General features: G+C 43.7%; 2 non-coding genes across 2 annotated transcripts; one reads left to right on the plus strand and one right to left on the minus strand.

The window, feature by feature from the left end:
• The first annotated feature begins 2,256 nt into the window (after positions 1 to 2,256).
• On the plus strand, positions 2,257 to 2,338 carry trnas-uga (transfer RNA serine (anticodon UGA)). Its single transcript has one exon. It is a non-coding gene; the product is annotated as a tRNA-Ser (tRNA).
• Positions 2,339 to 9,749: 7,411 nt separating this feature from the next.
• On the minus strand, positions 9,750 to 9,822 carry trnat-ugu (transfer RNA threonine (anticodon UGU)). Its single transcript has one exon. It is a non-coding gene; the product is annotated as a tRNA-Thr (tRNA).
• Between the last annotated feature and the right edge of the window lie 2,226 nt (positions 9,823 to 12,048).

Below are 12,048 nucleotides of genomic sequence, written 5' to 3' on the forward strand. Positions count from 1 at the left end.
GTGTTTGGGCCCTTGGACGGTGAGGAGAGGGGAAGCAAAGGGGCAGGTGTTGCATCTTCTGCAGTTGCATGGGAAGCTGCCGTGGGAGGGGGTTGACGTGTAGGGGGTGATGGAGGAGTGGACCAGGGTGTCACAGAGGGAACGATCCCTACGGAATGCCGCCAGGGGGGGTGAAGGGAAGATATTTTTGGTGGTGGCATCATGCTGGAGTTGGCAGAAATGGCGGAGGATGATCCTTTGAATGCGGAGGCTGGTGGGGTGATAAGTGAGAACAAGGGGGACCCTATCATGTTTCTGGGAGGGGGAAGAAGGTGTGAGGGCAGATGCACGGGAGATGGGCTGGACACGGTTGAGGGTCCTGTCAACCATCGTGGGTGGAAAACCTCGGTTTAGGAAGAAGGAGGACATGTCAGAGGAACTCGTTCCTTATTAACAGTGCGACCCCACCTCATTTTCCTTTTTGCCCATTCTTCCTAAATGACGAATATGATTCAGATCAACCAATCACACTGCTCTTTGGAAGCAGCACACAGGGCCGAATGGCCTCTTTCTTTGCTGTAACTTTCTGTCATTTTATGTTTCCTAACACCACGGCTAAGATGAACTTTCTTATCTTCCATGTGATGCTTTGAATTCAAGACAATAAGCAAATTCAGTGAGTTTCCTTATCATTTCGAGCACAGAATTTGGAACCGGACTCGTTGAACGACATTTAAATGGTCTCAATCGTTAGATGCAGCTCACCGAGTCCAAACAGGCACCGTGAGCATCAGCCTGTTATGTACATTCTTGCTGTACATCTTCTGAGTGAGAAGCTGATCACAGCTCCACTTTCTGAACATTGAAAGACAGTGTGAAAATAAGCACAATTTCAAATCTTAACAACGTGTGTATTTGTGATTTTCTGTGTGTGTCAATGTGGTTCAGTTTCCCATTTTCACCACCCAAACATTATCCATGTTAGTTCTCTGACTTCATATCAGCAAAAGTAAAAGCTGTTAACAGGACATTTCTCTCTTTATTTTGAGTGGAGACTGTTCAGCAACTAAAATTCTGGATGTTACAAAGTGGAGGATGATTGAAGTTTTCACATGATCTTATTAAGTAGCTTAGAATGCTCGAGGGGCCGAATGGCCAATCCCTAATCATAATTTTTTATATTCTAATTCAGTGTCAATATTGGTGAAGACAATGTTTGTGTCTAATCTGAATGTGGTAGTGAGGCCGAGCGGGATCAGCCGCTGGTTCTGGTTTCGATCTCTCTGGTGATTTGGGCTTTACGCCCACCGCTGACAAACTTTCTGGTGGTTTGTTATTTGAGACGCTTCCAAAAGATTCTCTGTGCGGTGAAAGGGCAGCTGAGCTGTGCGGAAGGGGCAGCTGAGCTGTGCAGTGCAGTGTTGTATTTCAGTTGGAAGAATGAGGAGAGACAGTGTAAATCCCAGTGTGACTGGGAAAAGGTGGGGCACGGACTGGAAGACCTTCTTTCACTGGAACTCCCTGTATTCATTCTATTATTTTAAACAAACAACATGCAGCCTTTACCCAGTTGTCCTGGCCGAGTGGTTGAGGCGTTTTTCCACATGGTTCGAAACCTGCCAACTCCCCTTCTTCTCATTCCTAATTGACACAAACTGCCTGCAGAATAAATTATCAGTCAAATGAAAAAGAAAACCACCCAAACACCCCCGTGTTTCTGACTTCAGTTCATCTGCAAATATTCACTACATTTGGGGTCTGAATTGGAACAATAATTGGCCAAGTTGGTGACATCCTTGCTTTTGGGTGTTTGTCTCTCCTTCGGCCTCTGTCACTCTCGTTGTATGTGTCGGTGTGTGTTCCTCTGTGTGTGTCAATGCGGTTCAGTTCCCCGAGGGGATGAACACATATTCACCAACACAAACTTGATTAACATTGGTTGTGCAACTTCATATGTCAAAGAGAAAAATATCAGGATGAACGATGTATGTGGAAGGAGGTGCAGCAAAGAAGTGGAAGATGTGAATGATGATTGAGAGGAATGCATTACAACCTTGTGGATTTTGTAGGTCGATTACCTTCCACAGTTTGAAATTCAGAACAAGCTGAGGCTCCAGGAGGAAACAACATTGATCTCCCTGAATTTTCACATAGGAAGTAATGCGCGTGCATGCCCGGCTCGGCTGTGACAGAGACAGGGCGGGCAGAAGGCCCTCTTTGTTGGCTGTAACCATTCTATGACTTCATATCAATAATACAGGCTTACTGTCTAGGTCTGTAGTCGTGGCCGAGTGGTTAAGGCGATGGATTTGAAATTCATTGGGGTTACCCAGCGCAGGTTCAAATCCTGCCGACTACGTTTTCCATTGTTTCTGATTTTAACCATTGATCTCAGAAACAGTAAATGGAATCGACATTTTCACAACACCTGCAATAGCAAAGATTGACCAGTGGGTGGCAGTGAAACCGTGATTGCTCACATCACATGAAGCAGACGCTGTCTCAATTATTACTGCATTTGGCACTGTCTCTGTTCATATTACATTAGACGCCGTTTCTGTTTCTATTACACTAGGACATGTCTCTGATCATATTAGAGAAGGTCATCTCTCGGTTGTTTCTGTAATTGGCTCAATCTCAGTTGTTTATGTACTGGACTAGAGCCACAATACAGTTGGCACTATCTCAGTCATGACTGCACTGAAGCAGGTCTAGGCTGAAGTTACAATAAGCCATGCCCCAGTTGGCACTGTGCTAGAGCTTGTCTCTGGTTATAGAAAACTAGAACATGTTTTTATTTGCATTTCACAAGACTCAGTCTCAGCCATTACTCCAGTTGAACCTGCCACGTGTCTATCAAACTGGGCCCGATCTCAGGTAATGCTGCACCAATACATGTCTCCATTCATATCACACAATTCCCTGTTTCTGTTGTTATTGTCTTTTATCATGACTTTGTTATTGCTGGACTTGTTCATGTCTTTGTTTTTATTGATCTCGTACCTTTGGCGGTATTTAATTCACCAGGCACTGCGTCAGTTGATATTAAAAAGAGCCCTGAATTATGTGAAGCTCCACTAGACCCTGTATCAGTTTTCTTAAACTGGATCCGGTCTGTGTTATTATTACACGAGGCAGGTTTGTATTACACAAGATCCTGTCTCAATTATTACTGCACTCAGCACTGCCTCACTTATGTTTCACTAGGTCGCGGCCCTGCTTATAACACACTCAATCATGTCTGCACTTATATTCCTCTAGACTGTATTTCAGAACAATTTACACTAGACTCTGTATCAGCCTGTATCACACTCGAGCTGATCTGTGTTTTTAATTAAAATGGATCCTGTCTTTGCAGAGACTTTGTCTTTGTGCCTCTGTCTCTGCTTCTATTCCATTCTCCCTTTCCCTGTTTTTACTCCACGAGATTAGATCTGTCTCTCTTACACTGGCGGAAGTCTCCGTTATTACGACTTAGATTCTGTCTCGCAAGCAATTACCCTCAGCCCTGTGCCTGTAATAACTGCCCGATTTCACTTGATGTTGATCCAGGCCCTGTACCAGTAAACATTGCACTCGCCCCATCTCCACTATTACAGCAGTTGACCCTGTCTGTGTTAATATAGCACTCGTCCCCGTCCCTGTTATTCATGCACTAGGTCACATCTTTGCTTAAGTAACATTAGATGGCCTCTCTATTATTACTGCACTAGTAATGTCTCCGCTTAAATTGCACTAGGCCCTGTCACAGTAATTACCACACCAGGCTCTGTCTCGGTTGTTACTGCACTATTCTATGTCTCTATAAGGTGGACGTTGAGTTCGAAATGGGCCTCTGACTTTGGCCTAAAACTACAGGTTTCCCATTGATTCTTTGTTCGCGCAGCTTCAGATATTCATTTTCATTACAGCCAACAGAATTACATATGAGACATCGCCTGTTCTGTGTGTGTGTGTGAAAAGAAATCATGCTGCATCATTCCACAAAGATAAAAGATTTATCTTCACCAGAATGTTTCATTTTATTTTATTTTCTCTTATTCAAACTGTAACTACAGATCGTCTAATAACGTAAATATTCATTGATAGTATATTCTGTTGTGTGGTCTTGTTTAGAAATTCATGTCATATCAACCATTTCTTTGCTAAGACGGGCACGTTTGTCACCACACTCACGTAATGTCTGACATATCTCTATCTGAGACAGCGTCTAACTCACGGAAACGTATTGTTTTCTCTCTCTCAGATAAAAGCAAAATACTGCGGATGCTGGAAATCTGAAACAAAAACAAAAATACTTGGAAAAACCCAGCAGGTCTGAGAGCATCTGTGGAGAGGAACACAGTTGACGTTTCGAGTCCGTATGACTCTTCTTCAGAACTAAGGAAATGGAGAAATGCAGTGAAATATAAGCTGGTTTAAGGGGGGGTGGGGCAGGTTGGGCTGGATAGGGGGCCAGTGATAGGCGGAGGCAAAGAAAAGATGTCATAGACAAAAGGACAAAGGGGTGTTGATGGTGGTGATATTATCCAAGAAATGTGCTCATGGTGACATTAAGGGGAGCAAGCAGGACGAGCAAGTGACAGATGGCCCTAGTGGGGGTGGGGTGGGGGGAAGGGATCGAAATGGGCTAAAAGGTGGAGATAAAACAATAGATCGAAATAAATTTAAAAATAGGTGGGAAAAGAAAAATATATTTTTTTTAAAATTATAAATTATTGGAAAAAGGGGGATCGGAAAGGGGGTGGGGATGGAGGAGAGAGTTCATGATCTGAAATTGTAGAACTCCATATTAAGTCCGGAAGGCTGTAAAGTCAGAAGATGAGGTGCTGTTTCCCCAGTTTGCATTGAGCTTCACTGGAACAATGCAGCAGACCAAGGACGGACATGTGGGCATTGTCTGCGTCTGTGTGTGTGCACGTTTGCAAATGTGAGTGAGTGCCTGTGTGTGTGTGTTGGTGGTGTGTGTGTGTCGGCATGTGTCAGTATGTGTGGTGTGTGTCTCTGTGTATCTTTGTGTGTATATGTGTGTGTGTGTCTGTGTGTCGGTGTGTGTGTCTGTGTGTGCATGTCTGTGTTTTGCGTGTTTTTGTATGTGTTTGTGTGTCTGTGTGTTTTTGTATGTGTCCGTGTGTTTGTGCTCCTGTGTGTGTGTGTGTGTGTGTGTGTGTCTTTGTGTTCTCTGTCTGTGTATGAGTGTGCATCTGTGTGTGTGTTTATGCGTATGTGTGTGTGTTTCTGTGTGTGTGTGTCTTTGTGCATGCATGCATGTATGTCTGTGTGCACCTGTGTACGTCTGTTTCTTTGTATATGTGTGTGTGCCTGTGTGCGTGTTTATCTGTATGTATGTATTGGTGTGTGCCTGTTTATGTTTACGCATGTACATCTGGGTCTGCCTGTGTGTGTGTGCGTGCGCGTGTGTGTATGTGTTTGTGTGTGAGACACGTCATATTGTTTGCAAGTGAATTTCACAATGATCTTCGCCATCCTTCCATTCATGAAAGATGATGGACATGCAGCAAACGAATCTATTCAGATGGGTTGTCTCCAGGTGCTGCACAGTTTCTGATGGCTGAGCTCAATCCTTGAGGGGCAGTTTCTGTCACAAGTGTCTCACGTGAAGCTACAAGTGATGTTATGGGTTGTTGTTTCCAGTCTTGGCATCTGTTGCCAAGCCGCTGTAGCCAATGGACATCATGGTGATGCACAACAGTCCACAGGAAGTCTCGCCATCTTCCTCTGTCGTCATCTAGTGAAATTCATGTATGATAATCGTGAATTAGGGCCTCCATGTCACGCTTGTGAGTGTCATACAAGCAGAGCTTTGGGTGTCTCACTGGCTGCCCGGCCCTTAGCTCTGTGACCACCTTCCATCATGTAAACGGGTCCGAGCCATCCAACGGTTTGATGAGCCTAACAGACTTGGGAGTCTGTCTTTGTGAGGACTGCCACTTCCTGATTTTGTCCCGCCAGGAGGTACCCAATAACCACCGCACACAGTGCAGATGGAAATTGCGGAGTTTCTTTCCTTGATAGGTGTAAGTCCTCCTTGTTTCACAGCCAGACAAGGTACTGAGGACACAGCCCTAATACACCATCAGCTTGGCCCCAAGGGTCAGCTTGATGCTAATCTATGCACGGTTCATGAGCCAGGTGATATCTGTTTCCCCCGTGCGTGTATCAGGAACTGCATCAAGGAGCAGACTGTCTGTCACCGTGGAACTTGGGGAGCAGTATTAACTAACCACTTCCAGCCGGGTGTTATCTAGTGTGATCAATGGCGGAAGTGCAACACCTTGCCCTTTAAACATGGTTTTCTAGAAGTTTTCAGTCAAAAAGAACAAGTTACAAGCATGGGAGAGATGGTGAATGAGTCGCTGTTGGTTTTGCAGGTTTCTTGTACACAGAATTCAGTACGGGGGGCAGGGGTGCGCTTATGCTCTGCCATTGCAGGCCTATTGTATTGAAAACCGTGCTATTAATTCCAGAATCTATGATCCAAATGTGGTTCCACATGTAGCAGCTCCAGTAAAACCTCTGCTCCAGGTGAGGATTGAACTCTCAGCCTCAGCATAGCCCGCTGATCGCACTGCTCTATAAGTACCGCGCACTAACCGATTGCGCCACTGGAGTGCACACCAATGGCTGCATTTGATCAGGTTACATTTTTTACGGATCACTGGGGTCAGACATGATTCCTTGGTGGCAGATTGGTCAATGTGATCTCAATAAAATTTAATGATATTGTATGAACTGCAATATATTTTGAATAAAATGAAATGTCGACAATGGGCCAGGGAAACTTTGTTAATTTTCACACACTGAGCATGGACACTGCAGAGGCTCCTGCGCCTCTTTCAATATTGTTTATCTTAACTCAGGGTTTTCAAAAGGGAATTGGACAAATATTTGAAATGGAGAAGCTGCTGGGTTATGAAGAAAGAGAAAGATATTGATACTAACTGGGCAGCTCTTTGAAAAAAGCTGGCGAGGGCACGATGGGTCCTAATGAGCTGTGAACTTTTACGATTACATTGCTCGATCAATTTCTCTCTGGAATTCCTAAATATCCCAACCCAATCCTATTTCTGCAAAGCATAATCCAGAACTACCGCATGATGACACAATTTGAAATTCTATACAAGTCCCTCTGGCTAACTCGCTGCGCGGGGTTTCTGTTGTGTCAGCCATGATCTTATTGAATGGCGGAGCAGCATCATAAAACTGAATGGCCGCTGTTCCTCTGACCCGGGCTGAATGGCCTCAAGATGTGGTGTTACCTTGGCTCTGATTTTATGGAACTGTGAGGGGCTCGAGCGACAAAATGGTCTGTTCCTGCTGCTACTTATTATGCTCTTATTCAGCACCAATACCACTCCAGGCAATAGTTACTATCATATTGCCAGCAGAAGCGTGTTTGGGTGGTCCAAGGCTCTGGATTTAGGCTGCAGCCTCTATCGAGTCGTGGATTTGAATCTCATCACTGTCAAAGTTTTGGTTGGTTAGTCCTTTCAGACGTTTCATCAAATCACTTAGGATAGGATCGGGGCATTTGACATGAGGTGTGTTTCGTCTTGGTAGGAAGAACAAGGGAGACTGTAGGAATTGCAGGGTGAGTGCTAATAGGTGGGGCTAAATGCTCTCAGTCTCTGCTGTACCCATTCCATGGTTTTACATGAACAACATTTACACCAGTGTCATGTCTCCAGTCATGGCTGAGTGATTAAGGCGATGGATTGGAACTCCACTGGGATCTGCCCCTGCAGTTGCTTCCTGCCGATTGCGCTGCTCAGTGTTCCTTCCTTTTGGAACCTCCAGAATTAACTATTGGCTAAATTGAGTCAGAACCTTCCAAACGCTCCCGTCTGTTTTTCCTGTTTCACTTCTATGCTCCTTCTTTCCTGTTCATCCACAAGCATTCACAGAATCTGCAGTCAGAAATGGAACAAAGCTGAGTTAAATTGGTGACATCCTTGCTTTCTGAGAGTTTGCCTCTCCTCAGAGACAATACCTAGCCCGCTTTCACTCTCGGTGTATATGTCTGTGTGTGTTCATCTGTGCGTGTCAATGTGGCTCAGTTCCCCGAGGGGTGGACACATTTTTACTATCGCAAAACTTTATTCACTTGCATTATATACCTTCATGGTAAATGATACAAAGAATAACAACAGGTTTAAAAGTTGCAAGAGGAGATTGACGCTTTCAGTGTTTATTTAAGTGGAGGCTGCTTATTGATTCAGTGTCCATATGTGACACAGCGGAGGAAGATTGAAATTTTCACTGAGCAACATTTGAACAGACAGTGGATTCACTCGATGTGATGGTGTGTTCCAGTTCAGTACATGCAATCAGAGAATCAATTTCTATTCGTTTCTTTGAACCCAATCTTTCCAATAGGATGGATCTTATGCACATTTTTCCTCCATTTTCTCGCTTTATATGAAATGAATAATCATAAATCTATTTGTGTGGGAACTTACCGAATAACAGCAGAGCTGGCAAAGTTTGGACAAGATTTCCTTGTAGACAAAGGACACAAAGCAGAACTATGCCGTTAATATAAGTAGAAGCAGGAAAAGAGGGAGCTTACTTGATCCTAGGTGGTCTTAAACCATTAAACCTTCAGTTGGAAGCTAATTTCGTTCAAAAAGTATGCTATAAAAACACCCTAATTATTCAGATTCAGTGCTTTCACCGCCTGGGCTCTATTCCCTGTCTCGATGTTGTGCAAAATGTCGTAACCAGCAGCCAATTTATGGTTTGGAAAAGAGTCATATTAAACTTGAAACCTTCACTCTGTTTCTCCCTTCATATTTGCTGTCAGACCTGCTGAGAACTTTCAGCACTTTTTGTTTTTATTATAACATGAATTACTGTCTTTATCATACACATGAGCACAAGAAATAGGAGCAGGAGTAGACCACACAGCCCATCGAACCTGCTCCATCATTCAATTCAATCATGTCTGATCTTGGGTTTGAACTCCATTATCCTGCCCATTCTCCATATCCCTTAGTTCCCCAAGAGAGCAAAAACCTGTCCATCCCGGCATTAAATGTATTCAATGATGGAGCATCCACAACCCTCTGGATAGAGAATTCAAAGATTCACAACCCTTTGGGTGAAGTAATTTCTCCTCATCGCAGCCCGAAATTATCGGCCCTTTACCCTGAGACTGTGCCTCAGTGTTTTAGACTCCCTGGCCAGTGGAAACAATCTGTGTCCACCCTATCAAGCCCCCTCAGAATTTTGTAAGGTTCAATGAGATTGCCTTTCATTCTTCTGTTATATAGTATTCTTCTTTTATAGAAGCCCAATTTATTCAGCCTCTCATCATAGGACAACCATCTCATTCCAGAGACCAATTTAGTGAACCTTTCCTGCACCATGAAAACAGCACACGGGATTCTCAATGCCGTCTCACCAAAACCCTTCTTTAAAGACTTCTTTATTCTTGCTCTCCAATCCCCTTGTAATAAAGGCCAATATGCCACTGGGCTTCCTAATTTCTTGCTGCCCCTGCATGCTAACTTTCTACTTTGCTTGTGCAAGGAACACCCAAGTCTCTTTAAACATCAGCACTTATAACTTTCTCACATTTTAAACGCATTCTGCTGTTCTAATTTTTACAGCGAAGTGAACATATTCGCACCTGCCTACATTATATTCCATCAACCATCTTGTTGGCCACTCACATGACTTTCCGATATCTTTCTGCAGTGCTCTCCTCAAAGGTTACCTTGCCACCAAATTTCATAAATTTAAACTATAGGCCCCAGTGAGAATTGAACTCACGACCGCTGGTTTACAAGACCAGTGCTCTAACCACTGAGCTATGGAGCCGCTTGCTACATCCTACTCACAGTAAGTCTCCTAGTGGAACGTGGAACAGGACAAATTTCTGCATGGTTGATATTTGATAGACCTGGAAATGTCTGAGACGGAGAACAAAGAATTAAAAGATGCGACATGAAAACGGCAGAATTTGATGTGTGTCAGTTGCTTTCACTGATGAATGTCTGCCGTGGTAATGTGGTAATAATTTTACTGCCGCATGTTTACACTGACACAAATATCACTCCTGACCAATCAATCGCAACTGCTCTTTGAAAGCAGCGCGCCAGGCCGAATGGCCTCTTTCTTTGCTGTAACTGTCTATAATTTGATGTCGCCCAGCATCATTTCCCAGTCATTCCGACATTTTATTACACACAATGGGGAATGTACTTTCTCACATTCTCGCTTTTGAAGTCAAGGCACTGAGCAAACTCAAAGTTTTTCTTTAATTCCTGCACAGGATTTGGAACCAGACCAGTTGAACGACACTTTATTGGTGCCAATCCTTTCACTGCAGCTCACCCCTTAAAAACAGCGGCTGTCATTGCCCGAAGATGTCATTTATGATAAAATTCTGTAGGAGAAACTTATCTCTGGTGAAAGTACCTGAAAAATGGCAAATGCAGCGTAGATAAAGCACGTTGCAATGGTTATAGATAGCTTTCTCTCTTAAATTAGAGGTGAGGATTCGGCCCTTTCACCGCCGTGGCCCGGACTCGATTGCCGGCCAGGCAATGAAGGTTTATTGATCTGGTACAAACTGTTAAAACAAGCCTGATTTACTTATTGATTGAAAACCGAAACGCACAACAGCTCCGCCCGAATCAGTGGAGTGAGAGTTGAAGTTTCACATCAGAGCTGCAAATGTCACACGTGGAACAGCTTCGAGAAGAAATACAGTTCCTACTGTCCGAGGGATATCAGTTTGGACTTTTTGCATTTACACATTCATTCTCTCGATGTGTCCATTGCCTTAACCACTCGACCACATGGACAACTGTCTGTTTAAATGTTGCTCAGTGAAAATTTCAATCATCCTCCTCTTTGTAGCAAACAGACACTGAGCAGCTGAATAGTCTCCACCCAAAAATGCAGAAACAAAATTCCTCTTGAACCTTTTAAACCTGTTTTTATTTTCTCTCTACGATTTAATATGAAGCCACAAAACTAAGGTGAATAAAGTGTGGATGGTGAAAATGAGGAACTGAACCACATTGAAACACACAGTGGAACACACATTGACATGTACACCGAGAGTGACAGAGGCCTAAGGAGAGACAAACACCCAGAAAGAAAGGATGTCACCAAACCGGCTAAGTTTTGTTCCATTTCCGTCTGCAGATTTCGCAAATCCTTGCAGATGAATGGAAATAAGAAAGCGCGGGAGTTTTTGTTTGATTCTATTTAATCGATAACTAATCCTGTTGGCACCTGGTTAAAATCAGGAACAACGAGAACCGCAGTCAGCAAACCAACATTGGGGAAACCCCGATGGATGTCAGAACCATCGCCCTCAACATTCGTCCGCGACTAACAGCACTTCATTGGGTAAAACAGGTTCATATTAAACCAGAGGCGGCTATAAAGTAAGTCTTTCGGCCCGTCGTGTCTATGCTGGAAGAGCAACTAAACCAATTCCACACACCCGCCTTTCCTCCACAACAATTTCTATTTACATTGTCTCTCCTCGTTCACCCTGTCAAGATAAAGGACCATAATCCGCCCCACTCCCCGTATTAAACTGGATTTGTCTCTTGCTCACCCAAAGGGAATTCCAAATGTGTCCGAAAGTGGGAAGCAACTGAAAATTTGGTAGCGGCGGGAGTCGGACCCACTCCTCCAGAGACTGAACCTTAATCCAGCTCTCCAGTTTGTAGAGAAAATGGAATTAGATTGTAGACAGCAGCTCAGAAATAACGATGACCTGCTTGATCAGGATAAAGTTCTTTTGTAACTCGATATGAAATCAATTGCATAAATAAATAATGTTTGTATCGAAAACTGTCTGAGGAATCCTAGTCCAACTCTTCATGTCATTGGTCAGAGAAACTTTGTTAACTAAGGCAAACTGTGCATGGATTCTGCAGAAACTCCTTCTTTAAGCAAGAAATGGACAATGATTGAAAGAGGGAAAACTCAGGTTTAAGTAAAGAGAGAAGGAATTTGAGACGAATTGGTTAGCTCTTTAAAAATAGCTGGCACAGATACGATGGGATGAAGGGCTTCACGTTG

Source organism: Cetorhinus maximus, chromosome 23, assembly GCF_964194155.1.
Source record: "Cetorhinus maximus chromosome 23, sCetMax3.hap1.1, whole genome shotgun sequence".
Lineage (NCBI taxonomy): Eukaryota > Metazoa > Chordata > Chondrichthyes > Lamniformes > Cetorhinidae > Cetorhinus > Cetorhinus maximus.